The 13,512-nt window shown below is 39.9% G+C and overlaps 1 protein-coding gene across 9 annotated transcripts in view; it reads right to left on the bottom strand.

Annotated features, from left to right (window-relative positions):
• Window positions 1-13,512, bottom strand: part of CA8 (carbonic anhydrase 8) — a 299,496-nt gene that overhangs the window by 202,571 nt on the left and 83,413 nt on the right. The gene's annotated exons all lie outside the window — the stretch shown is intronic.

Here is a 13,512-nt window from a genome sequence, read left to right on the forward strand (position 1 = left end):
ACTGTCTAGCAGACGCTGCTAAGCTGTATACAAACGTTATCTCATTTATTCTCATAACAACCCTGAGACAGAGGTTCAGCCGTCGTCTCCATCTTAGAGATGGTGCCCGGAAGCTTGGAGAGGCTCAGCAACTACCGGGTAACAATGGGCTCAGGTTTTAGATCTATGAAGTTGGACTCCAGAACCCACACCTAACTGCTATTCTACAACTATCATAAGGAAGACATTTATCAAGTTATGATGTATTTGAGCATTTTTAATAGACACAAAATTATTTAAAGATCAGAGCCAAAATAGTTATCATGGCTCCAAAGTTGAAAAGGGGGAAGGTTTGCAAAAACGGACCCAGACATAGATATGAAAGTAGAAAAGCCTGTGCAGGCCGGTGAGGAGGGTGTTTTCTCATCCTCAGTGATAGTGCAGAGTAAATTTTCCCCAAATGGCCCTAATTCCAAGTACGTAAAACCAAATAAATTCACACAATCAGCTTTCACCGCATTTCAACTTCATTGTTCTTCTCTTGGAAAATGTCAGAAGTGATTATGAAAGAAGTGGAAGTAGCGTCTGTGGGACGCCCCCTGCAGAATTCAAAATACGGGCTTGGGCATAAAATCTCCACTCTGCATTTGTATTTTCTTTTCACTAGAGTGAAGGAGTCTGGATCTTTGGTTTCTAAGAACATTCCAAAGATGTTATGCAGCTGGGAGAATGGTGAACAAATAGCAACCCTAAATGAAAATGAACCAAATTTTAACTCAGAAAAAAATATGTATCACCTATTTTATTTCCATGAAAAGACCTATTTTAGAGAATGGTAACAGCCTTTTCCCTGGTTTGCGTCATTCGTGTTGTTATTTAATCTTGGGTTTGCATATCTGAGAAGTTCTAAGATTCAGTGTTATTTTATGTAAACAGTTTCTAAACTTGGGTAATAGGGTTTCACTGCGGTCAAGGAGTTGGAACTCCGCACATTCACGCCATTCAGCTGAAGTTTTCCTAAGTTACATTTTCCCCTGCAGAACAGCCAGTTAGTTAATGTAACAGTGTTTAGACGAAAACATTTTGCCAACTCTTGTACCAAATCCTCACAGTTGTATTACACATTACAAAATTAGAAAACCACAGGTATAAATCGTACGTATTTCTAACGTACTTAGTGTAGCACATGATAGTTTCCAGTTTGCTACAATTCCTTAGTGTTACCTGTTGAGAAGTCACAGGAATACACATAGGGTTACAGGTTGCTTCCAGAGATCCTTTTGTTAAAGGAAAAGTTACCACACTGGAAATGTACCCTGTGTTCATTTGTGTACCTTCCTTTGGATCCAACATTGTGGCTTTTGCTGATTTAAGAGAGGCCAAGTGCCTGCAGAAGTTCACTCTCGACTGTATAAACAATCTGGTAATCTTCCAAAGCATTCAAGTCATTAATAATGGTGCCTGGCCTCTGCTTTAGAGGAAGCGAACTGGGCTTAGACGACGATAATATTATTTCATTTCCAAAAGCACTTGACAGATTGGGAAGGCTTATTAATTAATGCAGTTTGACCCAAATGAAAAAATCATTACTAATTTTATCACACTATGAAAGCAAGTGCAGAGGGATAAAGCAGCGACAAATATATACTAAACGTCTTCTGTGGGTCACGCGCTCTTCACGTGATTTGAACACTGGGTACAATGACTCCCAAGATACTTCCAGAACAACCACCCTCCTGAAGCTTACAATCTTGCTGAAGGGTGGGGTGGGTGGGAGGCAGACAGTTCAGACCTCAGTGGCAGGAGTCTGTGTTAAGTGTTGACATGCAGGAAGTAGACGCCTGCACAGGCTGTGTGCAAAGCAGGGGAGGGGAGGAAAAGGGAGGCAAGTCCCCATCTCAGCTTGTGTTTCGGAGAAGGAGATACACTTGTACTAAATAGGTTTGCATTAGCCGAAACCCTATGCCGAAATCTCGGCCTCTGTGCGCCGGTGCTGAATCGAATCTCAGAGACAGAGTTCTGGGTGAAGTAGAAAAGAATAGCTTTATTGCTCTGCCAGGCAAAGGGAGACACAGTGGACTTGTGCCCTCCAGAAACTATGTGTCCCAACCTGAGAGGATTTGGTGAGTTTTATAGCGATGGTGCAAGGGCGGGGTTGCTGATAAGGTGCAGGGTGTGTGCAGGGCAGGCCCCCAACCCCCCACCCCACCCCACCCCCCGCGCATTCCTTTAATCTGGCCCCGGGTGGTCTCCTGATCTCTGAAGAATACTTCATCAAGTAGTTAGCATCTTGCATTGGTTCAGGGGTTTTAGTTCTGCAGAAGAGCTTAAAGATATTGTTATGTGTTTCCCTTATGGGGGGGGGCTGGGACCCTGCCCCAAGGTGGCACTGTTGTTTCTTTACTGCTCCTCTCTCATCTCTGCATCCCCTCCCTTCCCTGATTAGCAACTGTTTGAAAGGCTTCCACGCCCAGGAGCCCCACAGGGTCCTGCTCAGTTTCATTAACACGACTGAATGTGAGAATTCTGTGAGCGATCTTACCACGGAGAGACTGATTCCTGTTGTACAGATGAGAGGTTTCTTCAAGGAAGAGATATTTGAACTAGATCTTCAAGAATGGATAGGATACCAGGAGGCAGGGGTGGCAGGGGAGGATTTCCAACAGAGCAGAGACTTGGGGGCATTAGGACTGGAGAGAATTCAGGGCACAGCACACAGCACAGTGAGAGAGCCAAACGCTTGCTGAGAAGTAGAACTGGCGAGGCAGGTGTACAAGATTTTCAGAAGGGTGTCGGAACCCCAGGAAGTGCAAAGCTAAGTCTTCCCTAAAACAAAGGTGTAAGTTCCTAATATGACTTCATTCAATTTTAAGCTATTAATTCAATACAAGAAACACTGATTATTTTGCTACCAAAATCTCTAAAAGCAGAGGCCTCCCAAAGGCACAGTCTTTGGAAAGATGCCTGAGGCAATTCCTGTTCTCTTTCAAGTTCCATGTGCCATTGGATTATTCATCAGGCATTCAGAGAGTTCGGCTCTTCTGCCTAGTTGCCTGCGGTGAAGGAATGTAGACGCCTCTTCTGCCGTCAGCTTACAGTATACACCGTGATCATTTCTATCACTGAAAACCAGAGAAGCTTTTGTCCTGTGCTGTAGTGACACCACACCTCCAGAGATCATTGTATGATGCTGTCCTTCTAGGGCAAAATCCTATAGAGACTTTTTTTTTTTTTTTTACCAGTCACTTTGATAAAGTTCAAAATACAGGGCGGGGCAAAGTTTTACAAATTTGGAGCCACAAAGCAGGTTTATCCCAAACAAGCAGGCTTTATCTGGATGTTGAAATTCCAGATAATTCATTAACTGATTCAAGGATTACTTCTGCCAGTGGAAATTGCTCTCCTGCCAAGAATGGATTTCTCAAAAGCTAGACTTTTGTGTATTCACATCTTGACGGATTACAAACATTACAAATGAATGTTCTTATGTTTTCCGAGCTATGGAATTGGTCTTTTATATGACCAGTGGCTTCTGTGAAAGATCACTTTGGTTTTTTTCTCTCAAACACAATTGGTGTTTTAAAGTACATTCTATGAGATTTTCACCCGTTATTATGAGATACTGTGAACTGATGAAAGGTAATATTAATGCTTTTGAGTTTTCCTACAGAAATTGAGACACATTTGATTTAAAAGATGGGGGAAGTGGAGTTTTAAAGAAAATCAACTTCTCACCCATGGCCTTTGCATGAGGCCTCCACCTCTCCCAACATGAGAGTTCTGTGATGCTATTTTAGTGCTATTAAAACTGACTTCTTCAATAAATGTCAGTTTATTAACTGTCTAAAGACAACGTGAAGAATTTTAAGTCAAATCTTATTTCTACTAGGACTAAAACTAGATCTTACAGAAACAGACTCACAGACATAGAGAACAGACTTGTGGTTGCCAAGGGGGAGGGGTAAGTGGGGGAGGGATGGATTGGGAGTTTGGGATTAGCAGATGCAAACTATTGTATATAGAATGGATAAACAACACGGTCCTATTGTATAGCACAGGGAACTGTATTCAATATCCTGTAATAATCTACAAAGGAAAAGAAAAACTAAAAATAAGAAAACTGGATCTGTCCAGTTTAGCAGCTCAGCAGGTGAAAAGTTTTAAGAATTCTAAGTATGATGGTAGTGTTTCCAAAGTGAACAATCTCTCGGATTTTTCAAGAAGCTATTCTGAGGGTGAATCCGAAGCCCCTTTGGGATAGGACGGAAGTGATCCAGGGCAGGGCTCTGGAGAAGACAGAAGCTCTCATACTTCTTCTCTGAGCTGGCAGTTTAGACTTTCTATGGCAGCCACAGCCAGACGGGTCTTGGTGGGTGTAGGTCCGTGCTGTTGGGCCCTTGCATAGTCACCACGGCCCCTGCATTCAGGGGCTCCTCACGCCAGCACTAGGGTGGTTACCAATGAGGCTGGGGCGTTCTGTCTGCTCCATTGTTTAGTGTCTCTTCTGAGGCTACCCTGTCTCGTGTTAACATGTGACACAAAGGTCGTCAGGTCCCCTCCATGTGTCCATCCACACATAGCCGTGGTCTTCCAATCTTTTTCCTTCTAAACCCCTGCCCAGTTGGCCAGGCCATTCACTATTTCCCAGGATTCTCTTGATTTCTAACGCTGGGCCACTTCTCTTTCATTTTAAAGTGGGTGACCAGGTGCACTGCCCACTGGAAGAATTTTCTCTCACCACACTCTAGCAAGGCCGCCTCGCAGGGAGCCTGCAACATGGTGGTGGTCCGTTTGCAGTTTGCACCCACTTAACGAGCTCACTCTCTACAAGCAAGCATGGGTTTTTTCTCCCTCCAGTGGGAAGCTCTGTATGGCTATGGGGCTAAGCCACTGGGGGAAGGAACAACAGACATGGCGCACTGGGGTGTGCACTGCTGTTCACGCCGTCTGCTTTGCCCACTAGAGCTGCTGGACCTCAATCCTGGACTCTCCGTTTCATCTCACGTTGGATTGTTGCTGGGCCAGCCTGACTTTATGATTTACTAGGTCTGCCCTGCTCATGATGGACAGATCCAGCTGCATGGTCACGGGGTGCTCCAAAGCCCAGTAACACAGCAGGAGATGCTTTTCAAAAGTGTGTAATTCCATGCTGCTCTGAAATGGCTTGAGCACAGCGGAGGCTGGGGGCCTGCTTAGTGATTCTCCCACTGAGGCCTTCCACGTGCTCCACACACCTTCTGCCCCGCTACTGATACATCCCACACCTGCTGCAGGGACCTTTCCTACTCGGTCCCATTCAGAGCTCGTAAGTAGCCTTTTGGTCCACTTAGCATGGGAGCTGGAGCAGTATTTCCAGCCGTGGAACCTGCTGCTTCTACAGTCCAAAGAGGCCACACAGGTATTGTGATCCCTTCTTCGTGAAAGACAGGGTAAGATGCAGTGCTTTGGAGGAGATGTCCTGACACAGCCCGGATCACCTGACCCCTAAAAATTCTACCAATATGGCAACCACTCAGTCTACCGTATTTCCCAAAGGGCCTGCTGAATCTCTACATTCCATTGTAAGACTGACTTTTTTCAGGAAAAATCTAGAAATTCTTTTTTTTTTTTTTTTTAAGTAACAGAAATTTATTCTCTCACAGTTCTGGAGGCTAGAAGTCTGAAATCAAGTTGTTGGCAGGGCCGTGCTCCCTCTGACTTCTCTGAAGGCGGATCCTTTTTTGCTTCTTCTGTCTACTGGGAGCTCCAGGCACGCCTTGACTCGTGGCAGCGAAACTCCCCACTTTGCCTCTGGCATCACACAGAATTCCCCTGTGTGCGCTTCTCTCTGCATCTCTCCTTTCTCATAAGGACATCATATTGGATTAGGACCCACTCTTAGGACCTCATCTTAACTTGATTTCATCTGCCAAGATCCTTTTCCTAAATAAAGTCACCTTTGCAAGTACTGCGGGTTATAGGACTTGCACGTATCTTTTGGGGGACACAACTCAACCAGTGATGGTCCTCCAGATATGAAAATTTAAAAAGCACAGAGTAAAGCAAGGACAACAGTTGCCTAGGAAATTGACTTTATCTGACATCAAACTGCCAGACTATGATAATAATTGTAATATGTACCTAGGACACCTTCATTATTAATAATATTAGGAAATCTAGAAGTTCTTGTCTCCCCCCACACCAGTGGTTCTCACACTGTGGCATGTAATATGTACTACCTATGATACCTCCATTATTAATATTAGGAAATCTAGAAGTTCTTGTCTCTCCCCACACCAGTGGTTCTCACACTGTGGCATGTAATACCTATGATACCTTCATTATTAATAATATTAGGGAATCTAGAAGTTCTTGTCTCTCCCCCACACCAGTGGTTCGCACACTGTGGCATACATAAGAATACATTTGAACGCATGCCAAAATGTAAATTATCAGGCCCCGCCCACAGAGATTCTGATTCCAAATATAGCTGCGTGAGCCCAGGAATCTGCACTTTGAGAGAGTACCCTCCCCCCGCCCCTGTGCTTCTGAAGGACTCTGAGAAGCTCTGCTTTGTGTCTTTGAACGTGCTGTTCACTTTGCCTCTGACGCCTTCCTTTCTTCTCCATCTTCAACTCCTACTCTTTCTTCAGGACTCAGCTCCAATCAGTGTCACCTCTTTGGTGAAGCTTTTCCTAACTCTCGCCAGGCTGGAGTTAGTCCATCAGAATGTCACAGCAATTTTCATGCCTCTTTTAATTTCCATAGTTATTTCTGTGAAGTCTTGTCTTCTCACAAGGCTATAAACTTCCGAAAAACAGAGATTTTCATTCACCTTTTATCTCCAACAGTTATCCCAGTGCCAACACGTGGCAGCCACTCACCGTACACTTCTTAGACTGATAAGTGCATGAATCCTGGGGATCTAGGTGTGAAAACTGTGACTGTGAATTGGTTGAGTTCCACATGATAAAAAGTTTATATATCAACATTTAGTCCTTTCATTTTCTCACTAAGTGAATAGCCTATGCTTTCTCCAGAAATCTCATCATATACTTTTCTTAATCGCTTTATGGATAAGACCCTAAACCCTCAAGGACTGACATTTGATCAGCACGTAAAGACTTCTTCTAAACAGAGAATAACGTTTTACCTACGGTAAATAAATACCTAAATAAATAAATAAAGGAAAATTTTCCAGGAACCATTTTCTATGAGATTCCCATCCATTTCAATGGTGAACTTCTTTTGCTAATTAAATATTGATTTGCTTGACCTGACCCATTTCTGCAGTGCAACTTTAGTCCTCTGTGGATCCATGTGTGTAATAAAGCACAGCATGACTGGGAGATACCTCTTTACTCCACCTTTGCTCTGTGAAATCCCACAAAGATGAATTTACTTCAACCCAAGCCATAATCAAGTTGTTGATGTTGGTGACAGTGATGGTGGTAGTGGTGGCAGTTTGAATGCCCTTTCTATGTGCTATGATCCATTTTAGAAAAGAGCAGAATGCCAACGTGCTAATGGAATTTCATACAGTAAATGCTATTGGTATTTAGAGAGAGTGAATCAAAGAAATTAAAACATCAGAGCAACATTTGATGCAACTTGAGAAATTAAATGACTTCTTCAGAAACGGCCTAAGAAACGAAGAATCTCTGACCAGAGTCTTGGTCTTCTTGTGAGATATTTATTACCTTTACCTGAATTTTAGCTACTGATTTGTGCTGAGTCAACTCCACAGACCTACAAGGGACATTCTCTTTTGCGACACTGAACTATTTTCTCACAGTGATGAATCCTCGTAGCTTGATCCACCCAAAGAGAAGCTCCTGGTGCATTGAAATAAAGTCATTAAAAATTGGGTAACAAATAAAATGAAAATATATATGGAGCTTTTTCTGTACAATACGTAGTAATAACTATCCTAAAAGACCAAAGAAATTATTTTTCTTTTTAGGGTTTATTCCTCCAAACAAAATTAAAGGCGAAAATACATAATTCTTCCCATAGATTCTAATGTATACTACCTATTACCAAAAGGATAAAGTAAAATTTTCTTCTTAATAAAAGCACATAAAATAATTTAAAAGATATGTACCATGAAATCACACTAGAAAAGCGCCTGTTTATTTGAATACAGTCTCTTCAATCTTTCTTTGCCTTTTATGAGTAGGTATTTGTACCTAAAAAGAAATTTGAATTCCAAAAGAATAGGAAGAGTTGGAGTATAAATACAGGACCAGATGCATTTATCTTGTTTACGTTTTTAAAGCCCTACATGTTCCGCTAGTGACTAGAAATTGTAGCAAATGTTTTCCATATTTCAAAAAGAATACAATGAGCTGTGCGAACGTTTCCAGGATAATCAGGAAGAAATTTGCTGCAGTGAACCATGAAGAATTTTTTTAACAAAGCAAGAAAACAGTCAGTGATTTTCATAGTAATCAAATCACTAACAGCTTCTAAATTCTGCTCCCATTAATAGTAGGAGAACAGATGAAGGGTAAAGAACTATAAATGAAAAAGGAATGAATCTTCCACCAACCAAATGGCTGTTTACATTGACAAATTGTCACATCAATCAACAATCCTTGGACCAAATAAAAACAACTACATTACAAAGCTATATTCTTCTACGCTTTATTCTGACATTTCTCGCCCTCTTACCACCTATATGTCTCCATAAAGACGTACGTACACATGGAAGTGGCAGTGAAGCACACATTGGGAACTAATTACTCTTTTGTTAAGAATGTCCTCCTTCTTGGGAACCTACTTTAAATTTTAAATATTTCTAGGAGGAGTAACATGCATTGTTATCAACTTACTGAAAATTTGTTTATCAGAGCTTTCTTCTCTGTGACCCAGGCTGCAAGACAGGAAGTAGGAAGAACAGAAAGTGAAGAAGGTGTACAAGGAGGGGAGGTAGGAACCTCAGAGACAAACAGCCTACCACAGGTTTGCCGGCCCTGACAGCCAGTACTTGGACTGCTTGCCAGCACACAAGCGAGTTTAGTGCAAGCAGAGTTCCCAGCGTAAATACCATTCGTTGCCACCACCAGCTACTTGGAAGACCAGGGAAGCACCAAAGTCTTGTCTCTGTGACCAATTTGGGCATGCATAAACAGAAACCGGGCACAGTAAAAGTTCCCTTGGTGAAAAGGAAGAATGCTGCTGCTCTCTGCCATCTGATGTGTTCAGACCCCAAAAAGAAATTTTGATCTGACATGTAAACAATGGGCAATGCTCTGTTGGCTCTAATTCATTTCACATTCACATTATGGGAATTTGTGATTATTTCTTTATTGCTAAATGTAAGCAATACATATCCTGTACTAAGAACTGATCATCAATTACTCTCTAAGCAGAAAGACTGAAGTAATGGTGATGGTGGTGGTGGTTTTCTCTAGACATAATGGCCACCAGTTAGCCAATGACATAGTACGCGGATGACACAATGGCTGTCTTTCCAAGAGGTAAAAATAGATTCACGCAGCTGCATATACCTTCTGTCCTAAATGATTCTATTTCATCACTATGAAGAACTTACCCAACGGAGCTCTACCCTACAGCAACTACACCTGCAGAAGTTACTTTATTTTCAAGTGTTCCAAGCTTTAGATGAGTATTATTTGGGAATTTGGCCAGTTAAAGGAGAGGTGGCAGGTTCTGAGTGTAAGGTGTTCAAAAGTCAGGATCCCATAACAGCAGCTATTCCAGACAAGTTCAAGTATACACCCTAAGTCAGGATGGTCTGGAACTTATTGTGGGAAAAAGTGGACCCCTGATGACAGCTACCAAACAGAGATGCCCACACACACATTCAATCTGGTTCTAGCTTACCCTTATCTTGCTGCCATCAATACTTGTAAGATTTAAAAGGTAGCCATTTTTATTCCAAAACGTTGTCCTTGAAGTTTATTTCTCTAAGCCTCACCCTGCCTGTCCACCATACCAGTAATATGTTTGCTGGAATGCAGGAAACCCAGCTAAAGAGTAAAAGATGTTTGGATGCTAACCAATATTTACACTGCAGCTGGGTGTGAGTCTTTCAAAGGCCTCAAAAATGTGCATATTGTTGACCTACCAATTTCATTTCTAATAATTTTTCCAAAGAAAATAACTAGAGGTTTGTGCAAGGACTGAGCTACAAGGACTCTTATTGTAGAGTTGTCTTATAATATTAAAAAAATAAACAAACCACCTGAATATACAGCTATATGAAATCTTTAAATAATTCATGGTGTATGTGTTTCACTAGAATATTTTGCTATCATTTAATAGTAATAACAATCTCTAAATGAATAGAAAAATATTTATAGAATAGCATTCAGGGAAAAAGCTTGGAATGTAACATTTTGTACTGTATAAACTATAAGAAAAAACTGAAGGGACACACACCCCAACTCTAAGAGGAATTATAAGTGAGTGATGGGATTAGCAACTACCTTCTATAGTCTTCTCTCTGCTTTTCTATATTTTGGGTTCCAAAGGAGAGAAGAGATATAAGGGAACAGAAAGTTTATTTAAAGAAATAATGGCTGAGAACTTCCAAAATCTGCGGAGAGATGGATATCCAAGTTCATGAAGCTCATAGGTCACCAAACAAAATCAACTTAAAGCAATCCTCTCCAAGACACACTGTGATAGAACTTTCAAAAACCAAAGACATAGAATCTTAAAAGCAGCAAGAGAAGAAAAGCTTATACCTTGCAAGGGAACCCCCATAAAGCTATCAGCAGATTTCTCAGCAGAAATCTTACAGGCCAGGAGAGAGTGAGATGATATAGTTATTCAAAGTGCTGAAAGAAAAAGAAATCCAGCCAGTTTTTACACAGCAAAACTGTCCTTCAGAAATGAAGGTGAGATAATGGCTTTCCCAGGCAAATAAAAGCTGAGGGAATTCATCACCACTAGACCTGCCTTATGAAAAATGCTGAGAGGAGTTCTTCAAGTGAAATGAAAGGATGCTAATCAGTAACATGAAAATATACCAGACACTGGTAAAGGTAAGTATATAGTCAAATTCAGAATACTTTAATACTGTAATATGGTGAAGTGTTAACCACTGAATGCTAATTAAAAGGTGAAGGGCAAGAGTATTAAAAATACCTATAGCTACAATAATTTGTTAATGTATACACAAAATAAAAAGAGGTGAATTGTGACATCAGAAACATAAAAGGATGGCAATAAAAGGGTAGAGTTTTTGTATGCAAAATTAAGTTTCTGTTAGCATAAAATATAGTTATATCTATAAGATGTTTCAAATAAACCTCATAGTAAAAATAAGGCAAAAACCTATAGCAGATTCACAAAAGAAAAAGAGGGAATCAAAGCATACCACTATGGAAAATCATCAATTTGCAAAGCAAGGCAGCAAGATAGAGAGAAAAGAATTACAAAACAGTCAGAAAATAATCAATAAGATAGCATTATTAAGTCCCTACCTACCAGTAATTACTCTAAATGTTAATGGATTAAATTCTCCAATCAGAAGACTTAATATGGCTGAATGGATTAAAAAACACACAACCCAACTATATGCTGCCTACAAGAGACTCATGTCAGCTTTAAGGACTTACACAATCTCAATATCAAGGGATGGAAAAAGATATTCCATGCAAATGGAAACAAACAAACAAACAAACAAAGCATAAATAGCTATACTTATAGCAAACAGAATAGACTTTAAGCCAAAAATAATAACAAGACACAAAGAAGGTCATTATATAATGATAAAGGGGCCAGTTCATCAAGAAGAGATAATGATCATAAATATACATGCACCCAACATTGGAGCACCTAAATATATTAAGCAAAGACTAACAGACCTGAGGGAGTAATAAGCAACAACACAAAAACAGTAGGGGACTTCAATACCCCACTTTCAGTAATGGAGAGATAATCCAAACAGAAAATCAACAAGGAATATTAGACTTGTACCATATTTTAAAACAATTGGACCTAACAGACATATACAGACCATTCCATCCAATGGCAGAGAGTACACATTCTCAGGTGCACAAGCGACATTCTTCAGGATAGATCATTTTATAGGTTACAAAACAAGTCTTAGCAAATTTAAGATTGAAATCATACCAAGTATCTTTTCTGACAACAATGGTATGAAACTAGAGTTCAACAATAGGAGGAAAGTTGGAAAATTCACAAATATGTGGAAATTAAACAACACACTTGTACAACAAATGGGTCAAAGAAAAAAATCAAAAGGGAAATCAAACAATATTTGGAAACAAATGAAAATGAATGCACAATGATGGAATGCTGCAAAAGCACATCTAAGAGAGAATTTTATAGAGGTTAATGCCTACTTTAAGAAAAAAAGAAAGATCTCAAATTAAAAAAACCTAATTTTACACTTCAAGGAACTAGAAAAAGACAAAACTAAGCCCAAAATTAGCACGTGGAAAGAAATAAAGACCAGAGCAGAAAGAAATTAAATAGACCAGAAAAACAATAGAAAATATCAATGAAACTGAGCTAGTTTTTTTTAAAGATAAACAAAATTGACAAACTTTTAGCTAAACTAAGAAAAAAAGAGACTCAGATAAATAACATCATAAATGAAAAAGGACACATTACAAGAGATACCACAGCAATATAAAGGATCATAAAAACTACTAGGAACAATTATACACCAACAAATTGGATAACCTAGAAGAAAATAAATAAATTTCTAGAAATAAACAACCTACCAAGACTGAACCATGAATAAATAGAAAATCTGAACAGACCAATAACACATAAATAGATTGAATCAATAATCCATAAAGCCCTCCCCTCCAAAAACAAAACAAAACAAAACAAAAATCAAATGGGTCCACAGGTGAATTCTACCAAACATTTAAAGAATTTACACCAATGCTTCTCAAACACTTTCAAAAACTTGAAGAGGAGGGGACACTCCCAAACTCACTTTCTGAGGCCAGCATTACCCTGATACCAAAGCTAGATGAGGAAACTAGAAGAAAAGAAAACTATAGACCAATATCCTGATGAATATAGATGAACCAATTCTCAACAAAATATTAGCAAATTCAACCAAATTTGAATTCAACAGCACATTGAAAAGATCATACACCATGATGAAGTGGGATTTACTGGGGATGCAAGTATTGTGCAACTTTGGCAAATCAATCAATGTGATGACATTAATAAAATTAAGGATAAAAATCATATGATCATCTTAATAGATGCATAAAAAGCATTTGACAAAATTCAACATCCATTCATGATTAAAAAAAACTTTCAACAAGTAGGTATAGAGGGAAATTACCTCATCATAAGGGCCATAAATGACAAGCCCACAGCTAACATCATACTCAACAATGAAAAGCTGAAAGTTTTTCCTCTAAGATCAGGAGCCGGACAAGGACACCCACTCTTACCACTCTTATTCAATGTGGTATTGGAAGTCCTATCCAGAGCAATTAGGCAAGAAAAAGAAATCATCCAAAGATTCACTCACACGTGTCTGGTGTTGATGCTGGCCATTGGTCACAGATTGAGAAGCATCCTAGGCTT

This window comes from Tursiops truncatus, chromosome 17 (assembly GCF_011762595.2).
Source record: "Tursiops truncatus isolate mTurTru1 chromosome 17, mTurTru1.mat.Y, whole genome shotgun sequence".
In the NCBI taxonomy this organism is placed as follows: domain Eukaryota; kingdom Metazoa; phylum Chordata; class Mammalia; order Artiodactyla; family Delphinidae; genus Tursiops; species Tursiops truncatus.